Consider the following 15,971-nt stretch of genomic DNA (forward strand, 5'->3'; position numbering starts at 1 on the left):
TATTTCATGTATTTTTGTTATAGCTGCATATTTTAAATACTAAAAAGATATTTAAATTGCAATAAAAAATTGTTCATATATTAGTGTAAAGATATATAAACAATCATTGTGGATTAGGAAAGGTATGGATATTTACTAAAAATCCACTGCACATCCAGTCTTTTACAATCATATCCTGGAATATAAGCTCTATGATCCAGGGGTCCACCACCCACATTCTCACTGCCGAGTTCCTTAGTAATCAACTACAAAAGCACCAACATAGAACCACGTGATCAGTACTTTAGGTATAAATGAGGGAATTAGCTCATTCAATTCTATAAAAAAAAACCTTTAATTATTTACTGAACTTACTTACAGACAAAGAAAATTGGACACAAAGAAGTACAGTTTCTTCCCCAAGGTCACAAAGCTAATAACTGGTAAACGCAAGATTTGAACTCATCTGCCTGATTCTAAAACCCAGGTGGAAATCCCATTTGACTGTGGAGGGTCCAGCAGCACAGCCTATCACCATATCTTTGTTCAGATCTAGCCTTAGACAGCCTGAGACAGCACCCCATTCCTTTGGAACTCGAGGGCAAGTGATATCAATAAGGATTTTGTATTCAGTAGTTTCTTAGGCCTCATTTATATAAAGTGTCAGCAGGTCAGCAGAAAAACTCTGGGAAATATGAGTGGATCCAGAGCTTTTTGCTGATTAGAAACTCAGTCTACCAGGACATAGTGGCCTTCCCATGAGAGGCCACATGGAAGTAAACTAAAGGCAGGTGAGCAATGAAAACTAGCAAGACCCTGGAACTCAAGCAAGAAGGACCCCTGCCATCACCTGCCCAGTTGTTTCTTCGCCCGCATGGACACGATGGCAGAAGACCCAGGTTCTTGTCCAAGTTACAACATCATGGATTCTCAACCATAAAAATTTACGGCTCTATGATCTTAAGTACTTTCCAACTCAAATATGATTAAACCAATATCTCAGCAGAATGTCTATATCTCCACTTCCTCTCTTCTATTAGGAGAATATTTCTATGGCAACAAAGCAGAAATCCAATTAAAAACACCATGCAAGAAGCCGGGAGAATTTCTGCATAAGAGACTTTGTTCTCACGCTCAGTGAATGGAAACACAGAAAAAGTGTTCCTTCTCCCTCAGCAAGTGGGAGGTAGCCTGATTGTGTGTGTGTGTGTGCGTGTGTGTGTGCGTGTGTGTGTAAATGAAATACAATGAATTCTGGGATATTTACAGATTTTTTTATCTTACAGTCATTTCATGAGGATGAGACAACCTTTAAAGTAATTTGAATCTAGTGTTCTGAGAGAGTCTCAGGCTCTTATGGTGAAAGAGGGGAAAGGGGAAAGGAAAGGAGGAAAGAAGTAAATGAAGCAAAAGAGTACGAATACTGCTAGGGAAAGGCAAGACATTAATTTTGTTCCTAATTACATCACACACAAATTATGGACTGGCTTTCCCCCAAGTCTTGTCAAGCACTGAGTTGCAGAAGAAAGGTGACAGCCCATTTCTTACTGAGCTTGTGATTGTACGTGGCATCTCATAGACACAAATCATTTACCCTGATCAAACACTCTAGCAGCAGGCCGTAATTCTCCTGTTTTGAGAGACAAGAAAACAGGAGTTCAAAGCATATATATAACTTGACAAAAGTCAGAGGACCAGTAAACAAGAGAGGATGAATTCAAACTCAGATCTGAATGCAGAGTCTGCTCTTCTCACTCCCAGGACTGGAAAATCCTTAACACACAGGCTCCCCAGCTCCCCTGCAGTGTTCCTGGCCCCAAGCATTTCCCATGTTAATGGTCGCCAGTTCTCACAGTCACAGCGCTCTGTGCAACCAATGGCCTCCATCGGACCTTGATCATCTACCTGTCACGCCCAACAGGCTTCTCCACAAAGGCAGGAAAGCTGGCTTTCCAGTGCATACAAAGCCATCCCTGGTCTAACCTGGGCTCTTCTGCGGCTTCTCCAGCCTAAAGGCAGCCATGAAACTGCTCAGAGTTTGTACATAAGCCACACTACCTCTCTCCATCTGTCTCCCCAAATATACTACTTAGCTATGACCATTTTGATAATCTTGGAAACAAATTTTTAAAAACACGAAAGAAAGGATTCTGGAACAAGTACTTAATACTTACAATTTTAAATGACAATTTACAAAGTGAGTATTTACAAACCGATTCTGCCTTCCTAGGTGTCAGTTTTAACAGTTACAAAATATAATAGCAAAAAATTCTCACTTACAGAATTAACAAATACATCAACAATAATCTGGAATAAACTCAAAATTAAAGCCCATGTTCTACATGGAGAAAACTGGACTCTACTGAGGAGTAAAGTAAGAGGTGTGAATGTAGAGACATCAACATATTGCATGGAGGAAAGCAGTTTTGTAAAGATGTACGTTCTCCTAAAGATAATTCAAAACTTACTAAAAAATCCCATGAAAACCCATATCTGTCTTTTTTAACTTGAACAAAGTATTTTAGAATTCTTCAGGAATAATAAATTCATACTAGCCAAGAAAATTTGTGATGGAAGAAAAGAATCAAAAAAAATCACACTTTCAGTTATTAAATAAATTTTTACAATATGTAAGATATAGCGCTGGAGTAAGAAAGTAAAATTGACAGAAATAAACCATGAGCTCAAAAAGAGACTCTAGTGTACATAAGTATATTGTACAGTTGGGATTTCAAATCAAAGAGCAAAGTATGAATTCAATAATTTTCCTGGGACAATCAGAGAATCACCTGGAAAGAACAAATTCTATTCCTGTGCTAATGATCACAAGAAAAATTACAGATAGTGATGTAAATATTAAAATACTAATAACAACAAATGCAACTCTTTGCTCATATTAATTCAACTTCTCCTCACTATAACAAGTACTATTATCATCTCCATCTTAGAGATTAAAAAAACTTACAGAAGAGATTTATATCATTATAAGAAAGTGTTTCTAAGAATAATACCAAAGATAAAACCCAAAAGGAAGACATTTACAATCTTAAAAATATTTTGGGCCACAAAGAAAATAAAAAAAACTACTGAACAAAATGAAAGGCAAGAAATGACAAGAAAAAGCTCTGTGATACATGTTGATGAAGACAAGGGGTTAGTTTTCATAACATACAAAGAGCTGTCACAAAGCAACAAGAAGCTCCCTCACTTAAATGTGTGCAAAGGACAAAAGGGATCATTCACTTTTAAAAAGTCAGATGAAAAATGCTCAATACCTCACTGGTCATCAAATACAAACTAAAACAATGAAAAAGCACTTTTGTTCATCATATTGGCAAATATTTATAAACGATATTCTAGCTAGTGTCCATCTGTGAGAGAACAAACTGTGAGTGACATTTTAGAGGACGACATGTCAATGGATATGTAAACTCTGAAAAACGTGTGTACACACAGACTCAACTCAACTTCTAGGAATCATTTCATTTAGAAAAAATATCAGTTCAAAAGATGTACTCATCAGAGCATTTACACAGCACTGTTTACAATGGTGGGATGAAAAGCTGAAGTGAAATCATATCCAGTGATAGAGAATTGGTTACATAAGCTATTCTACAGCTTTTCATTCCCCACTGGAGAAGCAATTTCTAGAGTTACTTGAAAGGAGCCTGTGATGAATGTAAATGTCACATCCAGGGACTAAATTTCCAGAAGCCTTAACTAAAGGAATACTCATACAAGATCACAGGTATGTTTGTACAACAGGGATGCCAGTCAAACATCCTTTCTGAAAGTGGAAAATGGAGAAAACTTAAGGGTCCAACATCAAGAAAATGATGCGGTAAATCACGGCAAGATGTGGGCTCTGAAAGGGCCGGCGATTCGGCATTGTCCAGGGTCTTGTCCACATCACTCTCCCACCAAAGGTGTCCTTCCACAAGAGACCACACCTGCACATCAGGAGACCCCTCCTCTCTATCTGAAAGGACCGGGTGAGTCTGGAGTGGGAGGACGTCTATGATATACCCGTGAGTGAATAAAGCGAGCTGCAGAACACATATAGTACGGTCTTATTTTTCAATAAAGCATATATACACACATATACATAGATTTCTCATATAAGTGTATGTATGTAGGTATGTATGTATTTATGGGTATATATATATGTCATAGGCATAAAGGTCATGAAATATATACACCACATTGGCAACAGCTTTTACACTCAGGAAATAAGAGGAAGGGATTTAGGGGCCTTTCGGTACCACCACAGTTCTCTTTTCAGTATTTCAGTTAAGTATACTTGAATTTAAAAGTTTATTTAAGTCCGAAGTAAAATGGACGATGCCTCCACAAGACATAATGCTATACTGGTCATTAAAAATCATGCCAGCGGAGATAGAATATTGCAGAAAAACATGTAATAAGCCGAATGGAAAATGGAGATCTCCACACAGTAAACAGGCACAGAGTGATCGCTGGTTTTTATGACAGAGGTGATACACACTGACGAAAAGGACAGAAAATAGATGTTAAAGTGTTAATTACTGTCTCTGAGTAGTGGGACAAGGATACCCTGTTTTGCCCCTTTTTTCAGACTTATTATATTAAATACACATTACTTTTCATCTGAAAAAAGCATTTTTAGATGTCTAGTACCATGCATTGGAGAAAATACATGAGTACTTACAGAAACAAATAACTAGGAGACATCGCAGCAGCTTCAAACAATGTAGAACGGGCGATCCTGAATAACAATGCGCAGTTACATAAGGACCCACAAAGTGAGAGCACCTGCTGTAACAGGGCATGGCCCCCTTCTATTTGTCAGTTGTGTCTTCAGGGCTGAGGCAGATCTGAGCACGGCCAGTGTCAGTGCTGGTGTCTGGATGGATGCCACTGGAGGTGAGGGCACCTGCAAGCCGAGAGGAAGAACAGAAATCATCCTCTGCTTTTTCTGTCTTGTTTCTTTGTTACTGTAAAAGAGAGGCATAAATAAGATAAACTAAATCTTCCCTGCTGAAATTTAAGTAATGAAACCGTTTTTAAAGTCTTCACAGCTTATATTCTGCCTATAACTGTCTTTACAACAAAGCATCATATTTATTAAATGTTAATTAACTCAATTAACTCCCTGTTGAAACCTATTAAAGAACATGAAATGCACTACGTGAAAGCACCACGCCTGCAGTGACTACCTCAGCTGTCTTGACGGCAGTGCAGTCAGCCCCCACCATCCCGTGGCCCTGAGCTCCTGATGCTGCAAAGAGAGCACGCTGCCTCCTCAGATGGAGAGGAACTGTGAAAGCATTTTCTGAAGTCAACAGAACTGACAAAACATAACTGACAAATCCCAGGCTTCTTGGAGGATGTCATTTTCTGTTTCTGGCCAACACCCGTCAATGAGCAGAACCACCACATTCCGAGCCATGAGACTCACGTGGGAAGCAGTTTTGGAGAAATTTCCAGGTATAGAATGTAACCAACTATACATAGAACTCTGACAAAGGAAAAGATGAAATACTGTGATTTTGGAAGACACTCAAAATATTCTCCTAAGCCTTAGTAGCTGGAAAGGCTGGGCTTCTCCTCATCCACTTATTTATTTCACATCCAGTGAGAATCTCCCACAAACCCTGTTTCCCTGTGTCTGCTGGGAGCCTCAGGCACACTGTTGCTGTCGATCTTATAAGTCACAGCAATCTTATAAGTCTTATATGTCTCACGCCTGCAACCCTCACATAAGCTCGCCTCCTAGCCTCACTGTCTGAACTTGGCCCCATTTTCTCACCTGTTTTTTGGTATCTGTTCTTCTGTAAGCTGCCTGAAATGCTTTTTGGAACAAGTCAGAAGAATGAGTGGGTAGAGAACTGGACAGATGGACAGGTGAGAGGTGGGCAGACAGACAGAGAGACTCCAAGAAAAGGGGAACAAAGAAAATTTCCTATGCAGAACCCTCTTCTAGTCAGGGAAGAAAACCGCCACGGAGACGTGTGAAGAGGCAGGTGGCTTAGGGCTGTTTCCCTGGATTCCATGAAAAGCCACAACAAGAGATGAGAGGGTAGAACTATAAATAATAAAAGAAAAAAAGCATGCATGCTTGAAAAATATATCTACAATATGTACTTTCTAAAGAATAGATTCAAATCAGCAAGGCCCAATAACACAATTTTTGGGTATTTAGAGAAGTGAGAATCCCACATCCAAACCAGAAGACATCCCTTTGGCACACTGAGAGTCTACACGGGGTGGTCATAAAGCTGTCTCCGCAAATCCATTCTATCCTGCACTTACGAGGAATGAACAGCTGTGCTCGGGCTGCCCACGTGCGTCATTTACACCCCACAGCACCTCTAAGGGGGAGGGACGCCTAGCGAGACCCGTCTCTGCAGGACAGGAAACAAGTATGGGAGAGGCTAAGCCGACCTACCATTTCTCCATCTCACAGGACTGGTCACTCCAGAGCAGGACTCGATCTCAGACCCATGTTTGTAACCACAGTACTACCGTGCTTTATGTGCTTTTTGTGTGTATAATACATTTGTTTCTGGCATGAAAGTATATTTAATAAATTTTCGGTTGTCTTGTCTATCTCATTAGCTCACAATCAATCTTTATACAGTTGAACTGTACTATTTCAAAAAGAGTACAACGGAAAGAGCAGGGGTCAGAATAAGAGGGGCTGCATTCTTTATCTGGTACCTCATCTCATCCAAGTCCCCAACCAGGGAGAAGGAGCAAATGTTTTCATCTTTTAAAGAAAGGGCTCCAGTGATGGTGACTAACTCAACTCCAAAACCAAGGCTGGGGGTAGGGCACAGGCAGCAACCAGAGCAGTATCACCTGTAGGAAGGAGAAAAGAGCTCACGGGAGGGCTCAGGGGGTCAGCCTGATTTAATTTCAATTGATAAAAGAATACCACAGTTTGAAAGTACTACCATGCCATGGATTTGCGCTTTCTTGATATCTAGCAAGTTTCCACAGCCCACATGTAACATTATCATGTACCAGTGAAAGGAAGAGTGTACAGAGAGGGAAAATCAATGCCACAGGCAGGCTGAAAACCAGACTAGATGAAAGGAAGACAAAGGGCATAGTTAAGAGGAGGGGAAAGGCTGGGAAAAAGACATCATCAGAAGGACTCTCAAGCATCATCCAACAATCATATAATCATTCATTCAAGAGAGGGTTACTGAGGTCCTATTTTGTGCAAGATTTTTCACAGGACAAAGAAAGAGCACAGCCTACATGGTGGCAGCAATTGGCAGGGCTCAAATACACTTCTGATCCCGGTAACTTGCACACTTTTACTCAGTATAAAGGCAAAGAAAAAAAGTAAAATAATCCTCTATAAACAAAATGCATTGCTGAAAAAAATTAAAGAAGTCCTAATTACCTGGACAGACACACCACGCACATTCCTGGATCAGAAGACAGTGCTCTTGGAGTGGCAGTGTTCCCCAGAGCGATCCATATATACAACGTGGTTTCGATTACAATCCCAGCAGGCTCCTCTGCAAAAACTGACTAGCTGCTACTACAATTCATATGGGAATTCGAGGGTCTCAGTAACCAAAACGTACTTGAAAAAGAAGAACAACATGAGAGGACTTGTAATTCTCAATTTCAAACCTTACAACTGTATCTCCAAGTGATATTTGAGGCCATTTTTAAGTTATTATTGTGTTTATCCTTATTTTCCTAATTCTCTAAAATGAATATATCTTTTACAATAAGAAAAATAAAAAGTAAGGTATCTTTTAAAACATGCACACCGATTCATTCTTTGGGAAAAAAAATATTTTAATTATAAAGAGGTAAACAAATATCTAGTGAAAAAGGACTACTTAAAAACAAGAGTGTATTTTCATTTTTCATAAATTGAAATCTGAAAGCACAAACACATCAAGATTCTAAGGAGACCGATGCAACATATTAATATTTATTTCCAAAATTCTAATTTAGCAATGAAAACTCAAGAAAGGTAAAATCATGTTTGACAGCCAACTGCAAACACATGGAGAGCAAAGTCCTAGAAATCACAGTTCCTTTAACTCTGCTACTACCTCAGTAGGAGAGGAAATTCCTCACTGAGAGGACAGTGGAATCCCATGCATAATACAGGATACGCAGTACAAACTGCACTAGAATCAGGGGTGATTTTCTTAGACGAACTCTAAGGCTACAACATTGCTGAAAAACTATAAAAACACTGACAGACAGATTAAAACACACAGTCATATATATTATATAGAAACATATGAAGTCTGCTCCCATGTTGCATAGAAATACAAACATATTTGTTCATTTATGGGCACTGATTACTTTTTCCCAGGTAGAATATTTCAACTAAAACAAATAATCAATAATACAATCCTCTTGTCAAATCTAGTTGATAAGTTACTCTGCTATGTAACCATAATGTGTCTAAGATAGTTCTAAAATTAGTGAAAAAATCTTTTTATGGTTCCCTGAACTCTTGTCAAAATTCCAAGCTAAATTTTAAAATAGATCAGAGCAGTATTTCTATATGATCTTTTCCCTCGTGAAATGAACACAGTCTGTTGTCAAAATTCTGTCCTTAAAATGGTTCACGAGCACTGTATCCTAAAAAAAATGCTGGAAAGCAAGGCACTATCCAGACAATGTGACCAAACCAATGAAACACAAGGAAGACAGTGACCCTACTCTGGAGGGCTTATATATGTTTCAACACAGGGGTTTTTATTTGATTGGTTTGATTTGTTAGAAAAATAAAATCACTCAAGTACATTCTTCTTTGAGCATTCTGTAAGTCATGACTGTGTTTTTAGTGTCATGAGCAGGAAAGACTTAAGCATGACTTGATTAGGTCAACTAGCAACAATCGTCACTGGAGAGTGAGTAATAAAGAAGTTAACTGATAGCAATGCTTCTGCCTACATGAGACCTAAAATAAACCTACACTGACCTCTGCAAGGAAAATGAGGAGATGAGGTCCCCAAAGAGAAAACAAACCAACAAGAAATCAAAAACGGAAACACTTTTTCATTAACGATTCCAGGAAGGAGTGGAGCATGTTGATGAAAAGCACAGATGTTGGGGACAAACATGAGGGTCTGAACTCCCACAGCACTGGGTAGCTGTGACACTGATATGACAGTGAAATTTTCTGCATCTCAGTCTCCTGTCCATAGACTGGGGACAACAACAGCACCCGTCTCCTAGAACAGTCCTAAATTAAGTTATTTTATATATAAAAGTTTAAATAAAATACCTCAGATTTTAAATATTACCCCAAAAGCACAAGGAACAAAGAAAACAGAGATAAATTGGAGTTCATCAAAAGTGAAAACTTTGCTTCAAATGACACAATCCAGAAAGTGATAAAACAACACACAGGAGAAAATTTTTTCAAATCATTTATCTGATTAGGAATTTGTATCTCCAAAAAAAAAAAAAAAAAAACTCCTACAACTAAACAATACAAAGGCAACTCAATTAAAAATTGAATAATGGATCTGAAAAGGTATTTTTCAAGGAAAATATACAAATGGCCAATAAGCACAAAGAAACGATGTTCAATATCATTAGCTATAATTGAAAGCAAGTCAAAACCACTAGGAGAAACTGCTTCACACTCACTACAGTAGTATATACTCAAAAAGAGAATAACAAACAGTAATGAGGCCACAGAGGAAGCGGAGATCCCAGCCCTTGCTGGTGAAGACTTAACACAGCGAGGCCACTTTGGAAAGCAGCCTGGAAGGTCCTCAGAGAGTTAAACATTTGGTTTATGAATGACCCAGCCTTTCTGCTCTCTGGGCACACAAGTAAGAGAACTGAAAACAAGTGTCCACATAAAAACTCCTACAGGAATGTTCACGGCGCCATTATTCATCACAGACAAAAAGCAGAAACAAACAAAATGCCTATCACCTGATGAATGGGTTAACAGTGGGGCCCAGTCATACAGTGGAATATTATTCAGCAATTGCAAAGCATAGAGTACTGACCCAGGCCACAAGTTTGACAAACATTGAAAACATTACTCAGTGTGAAAGAAGTCAGTCATAATAGACGATTTCATTTACTTGAAATGACTCGATTTACATGAAAATGTCCAGCACAGGCAAATCCTCATAGAGAGAACAGTGGCTCCTTGGGGCTGGGGGAGGATGGGGAAGATGTGAATAACTGCTTATGTATACGGGGCTTCCTGTTGGGGGATGAAAATGTTCTAAGATTGACTGGAATGCACAATTCTGGGCATAGAGTAAAAACCGCTGTACATTTTAATGAGTGAATTGTATTAAAACTGTTAAGAACAAAAGCACCTATGGCCAGTACCTTCCCATAGTAAACGCAAATTGCTAATTTTATTACAGGAAGAAGAAACTGCCCTCAGCATGAAAGCAGGAGATCTTCAAATATGGGTAAACTGAAATTGGACAAGAGCATTTCACTTGAAACACTTGCTGAGTTTACACGAAATATTCAGAAATAGGAAAATCAGTTTGACATCACGAGGAAGCATTCTGCTTCAAATGAAGATCAAGGATTCCGCAAGCCCAGCTGCTAAAAATGACCAGAGAAGAAACCTGGTTCTTAAAACAAGCACCAGAGCCAACAAGGAAATGGTGGTGAGGAAAGCAGGAGGCCGAAAATCTGGAACAGTTAGCTACAAATAATTTCTCCACTGAAAATTCAAATATAAAATGAAAGCGACGCAATGCTGTGTTGACCTCACGTGAATGGGCTTCCTACGGTGCTCGACAGTTCTGTAACCCCGAATGAGAGACTCAGGAGAATCAGCATGGTTCCTGGGAGCCCCAAGTGACTGCCCACCAGCACGCAGACCACCATCACATCTGCCAGGTTTCAATTGCAGACAAGAGACCAAGTACTGAAAGGCACAGGAAATGTTGACCGGGGAAGAAAAGGCTGCAGTCAGTCCTGGGACAGAGGCCCTGTGAGCAGAGGCCAGAAGTCTGCAGGTGAACTGGAGTTGCCCTGGGGCAGGAAGGGACCACAAGGAAGCAGATCTGAATTCTCTACTCTCTCTCCCTCGGGTAGGAAAGATAAACCTGCATCTTTCTCACCTGGAACTGTGGGTTCTGGCTGGCAGAAATCTTACAGACACGGAATGATTATTCAAGACTGGAAAAAGTCCAGCAATCGATAGGGAGTAGGGAGCCAACTCCACGAGCCTATCAAATGCTCCCATATTTATTGTGTATAATCAAAGGAAATAGTCATTAACAGTTGTGTGATACTAAGCAGAAACTTGGGAAAAGTGGATGAGACAGAGATTACAGAATCCAACATGAGTACAAAGTCTTAGTGTATCTTTAGGGAAGTCATGGGGTGAGGGGAACAAAATACATTCTTTAGATATGTGAATTTCAAAACAGACCACCAAACCTGCCAGTTCCTTGTTTTGCGGATAACAGACTATCTAACAGCACACAAGCCCAGCTTTTATAGCTGAGGTCCTGGGTCCTTGCTTTGCAATGAGCAGAGTGCTATCTAAAACCTCAACTACGCAAGCGAAGCATTGTCTCTGCTTTTTAAGGCAAGGAGACTGGAGTGAGGATGCACAGGCGCTTGCTTGCAAAGCAGTTACTAAGCATAGTTTTTCTTCTTAAAGTTGACAGGCGGCCTGGGTCTGCTACAATTTGTTAACCCAATCAAGGGCTCCCACATTGAACCATTATGGAGAATATCCTGGGATGACAAATCCTGGTTTTGGGTCTTTTCCTGCCAGCTTCAGCCACTCTAGAAGGGTCTATGCACATCCCTGAATAACGATCCCACAGAACCACCCACACTCATAACTCCTGGTGCTTGAAACTTAATTTTAGCTCTACACAACTTAACTTAGAAAAGTTTCAAAAATAAAAGATATTATATACTTTTTATAGCTCATCATATGATTGATTTTTCTGATTGCTCTAAGCTGCTTCTACTTGGTAAAGCACCTAAATCTGCCGGTGAATTCAATACTTTCCATTGGGCATAACTAGCCAGTTTGAGCTCGTTAACTTCAATTGGTCAAATATCGATACATTTAATTGATTTTATTGTTCATCAATTTCAGCCGGGAGAAGAGGGAGTGTCACTCTGTTCCTCAGCCCACCCTCAACTCTTTTCTCATCAGCAACTCAGGCCTCCTGAAAACAAACAAAAAAAAAGCATTTGTTTCCCTTCTTCTACACATTCCACAAACCAAACAGGAAACATCAGCCTGAAGAAAGAATTCAACACAAATGTTAAAACAAAAATCTATAAACCTGAAATATCTCCATCTCAGAATCATGATACACAATGACATGAGAGTAAGTATGTCAGGCACAAAGCATGCGTCAGCCTAACCACCTGATTTATATTCTTCAAAGGAAGGAAGGTTTTCGTATTTTTTTATTATCACTCTTTCTCATTGCTTCTGATTAAGCCAAAAAATAGTTTATGAAATTATTTAGCACTGCAATAACAGATTTTTGTTGTATCAATTACAGAAGGCATTCAGAGGGGATAGGAAAACCCACCTCTGTAAAAAATTCAAAATATCTTCCCCTGTTAAGAACACGTATACAAAATGCAACAGGGAATTCAAATTCTTGTGGAGAGGAGCAAAAGCCACAGAAAAAAAAACAAAGTAATACTATGAGTCAATTCAAAATTCACTGGACAAACATGCTCAATGCATTCAATGAATTTTAAAGGCACACGGCAAGCCATTCACTTAATGATATGCAGGCTAGAGGAAGAATTTCCCTCTTTAACACACAGCAGAAATCAATAGGGTGCTCCACCAAACAACTACCAAAGAACAATCAAGTTTTTAACAGTTCTGATAAATCAGCATGTTCTGAAGATGAAAATCCAAAAATTTTAAACATTCATTCACACCACAATGAAACAAGCACTTAAAAAAACCAAAAAACCCCAAAGAAACTAAGCACATAGATCATGTACCTGGATCAATGAGAACTTCATGTACCGCTGGAAGAAAGAACAAACTATACCCTTTTCCTTGAAAAATAAAACTACTTTTAAAGATAAATGCTAAAACACATTTCATCATTCATGTTGCCTTGAAAAATCTGAGGCACTTATATCTGATTAGAAAAGCAATTCTGAGTAATAGTAAGTTACAATTCAGTGCCAGTTTGCTTTAGAATAAAAGAGAAAAGAAAAGCTACTCTTCCTCAAATCCTGCACAAAGTGTGAAGTGCCTCCCTGCCTCTTTCTCCTCCCGTTTTCTAAGCTCATGCTCCCCAACCCTTCTGAAACAAGTATGAGAACCTCTTATTCCCAATATGCCAAATGACAAAAGAACATCAATTTATTTGTGTAAATATATGCCTACACCTTGAACTGGAGGAGAAAGGTATCAGAAGTCTATATGGAACTTCTTTCTACCTTCCTGAAATCACACACACAATCGTTCACAGAGACACAAACATATTCCCCCTGGATTACTGGGCACTTCACAAGCTTAGGACTTCCAACTTCTAGAAGATAAATTTGTAGTTAGTTTAACATACAAAACTGTCAGCTTTTGAAAGCCTTGATCATCTGCTAAACCATCCAATTATCAAAGAGACCCAATTAGCCTTCTCTGTAGAATGTAATTTCCCATGATGACAAAACAGACCCTAAGAAGTACTGGATCCAAGTCTCGTGTTTATCACTAGCTATGATCATTTTTAAGCACATTAACAGATTCAGAAAGGTTTGTCCCAACAACATTTATTCTTCTTGATATAGTATACGTGTTCAAATGCCTATACAGAGACTATGTCCCATGATGGTGTTTAAGAGCTCTTTTGTGTATTACAATATTTATTTTTAAGTGCAGACAAGGAGGGTGGGTGTTACTCAGTTTTGCATGCTAAGCAGGCCACCTGCTTAGCATGCAAAATATCCTGGCTTCAGTCCCCAGTACCTCCAAAAAAATAAATAAAAATAAGTGCATATTTAAAAATGAGTAAAGATATAAAAAAATGCAGACTAAAAACCACTGCAATCTAGGAGCAACAATTGGAATAAAAAAACAAGTGTTTCTATCAAATATTGACTATATACCAATCACAGAGACAACCACAAATCACACCTGACAACCATCACGTGTGATTCTCAGCAACACTACTAAGTAGACATGGATGAGAAACCCGGCACTGCGGATGAGGAGACGGGGCTCGGAGGAGCCGGGGACGCTGACCGTCCTGCTCCCCGTGATACCGCGTCTGCCCAGGGCAACCGCTGACGGAGCTGCACTGAGGGGACACCCAGCTGTATGGAACGTTGGGGCACTGGGGAGTCCCAGAAAACACAAAAATTGTTCAGTGAAAAACCAGCTCAAATATACTACACTGTGCCACATCCTTTAAACAGGGAACATGACTGACAATTTTTGATGCCTCTGTGTCTTTTCTGCCATCATTAATATTTGCCCTCTCAGCGCGACCAGTGATGAACTGGACCCCATATGAAGTGCACTCAGATGGAAGATCATTTGAAGCTGTTTTATGAAGTTTGTAGGACTCTGTCTATGCCTCACACAGGCGGTCATCCAACACTTCTCCCCGGTGTGGATGTACCACCTGAAATCGCTCCTTTCTGCTTTTTAAAGTCCCTTCATCTACTCCAGACTTTTCAACAGCAAAGAATCAGATCAACCACAGACAGTGGACAGCTTCTCACCAAAGGGAATTGAACAGCCCATCGGATTACCTGGAAGCCCTTTTCTTCTATTAAACCCACTTTGAGGTAGTTCATCATTTTCTGATTGGTGGACTTGGCCTCTGACTGGCCTTCTCAGAAAGCTTCCAGCCTCACATCCGGGGATGGGATAGGACCCTGATATTGGGGTAAAAAAGTGCTGAAGGCGGACATCATCCAGTCAGGTCTGCACGGGTAGAAGTGCCACAACGTGCTCAAAAATTATGCAGTCAGCAACCCTGGGCTCCCATGGACTGATTTCACATTAACCAAACGCATGAGACACTGATGCAAGAAAACCAGAAACTTAACTTATTAATGTAACAGAAGACGTGAAACTATGAAGCAGACTGAAATATCAGAGTTCAACCATGAGTACATTTTCTCCTCAATGTACCAATCACGGGCAGGCAGTCACATGGCAAGCATGGACAGAAGTAGAGCATGAAGGGTTTTTAGATTAACTCAATGGACTAAATTTCTGTTATACCAACAGATCTACTGCCTGGAATATAACGCTAATCACGGTGCACTCTTCATGGACAGTGGCCGAGACACGACTGTGAGCAACTGTGTGACTCTCCTTTCCCTGTCCTTTCTGGGCTAACGGATGCACAGACGTACAGTGATCAAGGCATGCAGATAGATCTAAACACCCAAAGCCCGTCTCTGTGAGCCTCAAAACCAGACAGCCAGGGTTTAAATACAAGCTCTGCCACTTACTAGCACTGTGACCTTGGCCAACATACCCTCTGTGTGCCTCTATTTCCACACTGTAAAGCTGGGATAAAAATCAAACCTTCCTTACTCGCTTGTTGAGAAGATTGAAGGATACACTTCTGTAAAACGCTCAGAAAAGAATGTAGCACTTTTATGGTGCTCAACAAATGTCAACTTAATATTACAGTGGTTTACAAGTCTCCCTTCTAATCATCTTCTGTGTTTCCTGACATGTCAAAGTTCCAAAGAAAATCCTTATTTCTCCTTTTATAAACTCTTGGGGTGCACCCTTCTGTTGATCCCACCACGTCTTTAAACTGAGGGAGGGGATGCCTCCTCCCCACTCCTCTGGGCCATGGAGAGTGCTTCCCCCTTCACACCCCTGACACCTTGCCCACAGCTAGCCCTCCTCACACTAACAGAGTGAGGTGTGATTCCAGGGAGACAAGCAGGGCATGTGAAACCCTTCCTTTCCCTCCAGGGTTGGCCACCCTTGGGAAGCACCCGGGATGCTCAGCTCCATGGCAGGACATTCCTGTGCATGATGGGGCAGATCCTCTCAAGGGAAG

The 15,971-nt window shown here is 40.1% G+C and overlaps 2 long non-coding RNA genes across 2 annotated transcripts in view; both read right to left on the reverse strand.

Moving 5' to 3' along the window:
- Nucleotides 1-4,778: 4,778 nt before the first annotated feature.
- On the reverse strand, nucleotides 4,779-7,414 carry LOC135322488 (uncharacterized). Its single transcript, XR_010383062.1, has 3 exons — nucleotides 7,373-7,414; nucleotides 6,763-6,819; nucleotides 4,779-4,891 (listed from the first exon to the last, which is right to left on the reverse strand). It is a non-coding gene; the product is annotated as an uncharacterized LOC135322488 (long non-coding RNA).
- A 67-nt stretch (nucleotides 7,415-7,481) lies between these two features.
- LOC135322487 (uncharacterized) overlaps nucleotides 7,482-15,971 on the reverse strand; it is a 41,576-nt gene continuing 33,086 nt past the window's right edge. The window contains exon 3 of the long non-coding RNA XR_010383061.1: nucleotides 7,482-7,558. This is a non-coding gene — a long non-coding RNA (uncharacterized LOC135322487). The remainder of the gene's footprint in view (nucleotides 7,559-15,971) is intronic.

Source organism: Camelus dromedarius, chromosome 11 (genome assembly GCF_036321535.1).
Source record: "Camelus dromedarius isolate mCamDro1 chromosome 11, mCamDro1.pat, whole genome shotgun sequence".
In the NCBI taxonomy this organism is placed as follows: Eukaryota; Metazoa; Chordata; class Mammalia; order Artiodactyla; family Camelidae; genus Camelus; species Camelus dromedarius.